This window comes from Adiantum capillus-veneris, chromosome 16 (assembly GCF_014529385.1).
Source record: "Adiantum capillus-veneris isolate H3 chromosome 16, ASM1452938v2, whole genome shotgun sequence".
Taxonomy (NCBI): Eukaryota; Viridiplantae; Streptophyta; class Polypodiopsida; order Polypodiales; family Pteridaceae; genus Adiantum; species Adiantum capillus-veneris.
In genome coordinates this window covers 63,905,222-63,907,031 of record NC_140946.1, presented here as the reverse complement: position 1 = coordinate 63,907,031, position 1,810 = coordinate 63,905,222, and positions in this window count along the sequence as shown.

The following is a 1,810-nucleotide window of genomic DNA, read 5'->3' as shown; positions in this document are numbered from 1 at the left end:
TATAATGTTTTTAATAACATTTGGATGAGTATAAAAAATGTTCAATCTGCTATGGTGAGATACTATAATATGCAAGAAGTAGATTGTGAAGGAAAACTTATATTTGTTCTGAAATTGGATGAAGCTCAAATTCAAAAATGTCAAAAAATGGAAAGAGTATCCATATCCCTTATGAATAGAGCATTGGACTATAGCCAGGGTAAGCTTGATTCCCCATACCACAAAACTCAATCAGAAATGGAGCTTTGGTGGATCGGAGCAGCTCAAAAATACCATTAGAAACTCATGATACATTGAAATGGCTGTTTTTGCAGACCGATATCCCTTTTGTTATACAGGATCAAAATGCAGGTGAAAAACTCTGTGTAGATGGCATGGGTGACTTTTTTGTAGAATGGCACTTGAGTGCCGACCTAAAACCATTAAAGTGCATGTTTGGTGTATGTGGAGGTGCCAATACCAAGTATCCATGTCTATATTGCATGGCAAGCACTGGAACAAAAGGATGGCTTGCAGAACACGAGGTTGGAAAAGCACCATCGAGGAATAGTGTTAACGTCATCGACTACCCATCGTCTTCTATGATTTGGGATCCAATTCTAGCAATAGATTTAAAAAATGTACATATATACACAATGCATGCAGAGATTAAAATCTTGGAAAAATTGCTTCGACTCCATCTTGACTATGCATATTCTATTAAGCAAACTAAACTTGCAGACGAGTGCATAGAAAAATGTGAGGCTTTGCTCTCTCAAATGGGTTTTCATAGTGGTCAAGTGCATCTAAAAAAAGATCCCACTCTTTCAAAAGGAACCGGTGATGTTTTGCAAGATGTTTCAATGGGTGGAGCAAAAGCCAGAAGATTTTTGAGTAACCATGACAACAAACAAGTTGATGCTATGTGGAACTGCTGGAAGGATCTTTGTGTTATAACAACCAATGTCAAAAGTAAACCATATGTAGCCAACAAACGCATGGAAGTGTGGAAGAAGCTCGACAATTTTTTGAAAGTTTTGAGACAACAAGTTAGCTCTGCTACTTATGCAGATGACTTTAAAAAGACAATAAAGCTTTTAATAACTGCTATTACAGATGCTTGGGGAGCAAAAGACATCACATATTACTTGGTGAGTATTCAATTACTTTCTAAAGTCTGGATAGTATTTTACTTTGCATCCTATTGAGTTCAACTAACTTTTTTTTTATTTTTAGCATATTTTGTACCTGCATGGACCATATTTTGCAAAACAAGGACCCCTTGCAACATGGAATACTTAGGGAATGGAAAAATCTCACTATCAAGCGAGGACTTCTTTTTTTAAATGTACGAGAAAGGGAGGGGGACAAAGAATGAGCAATGCACTAAAGGAATTAGTCAATTGGTTCTATAGGAGGCAATTACAACGGATGAGATCAAACAACTATGCTGCTTAACCACAGATGGAGATTAATGCTTCTCTTTGAAACTTTGTACTGAATCTTTCTAAAGAGATCCAAATTCAAAAAAGATATTTTGGTGCAAAAAATTATCAAATTTACATCAGTTTTTTATTTTTTTAATATCTCTAGGCATGTCACCCCTATATCTCAAAAAAATTCTTCTTTTATAGCCCCCAACAAGGTTGACATTTGTCTCCTCAGCTGCTGCTGCATAGCTAGAGTAGCAACGAAAGTATCCTGCTCTTGAGGCATTGAATCCTGTAGCATATCCAAATATTCGAAGTGTTGTTGCTCTCTCAAGTAGCATGATCTTGTTTGCATTGATTTGAAGAGGAGTGTACCCTAAAAACCGTGACAATATCTTCAG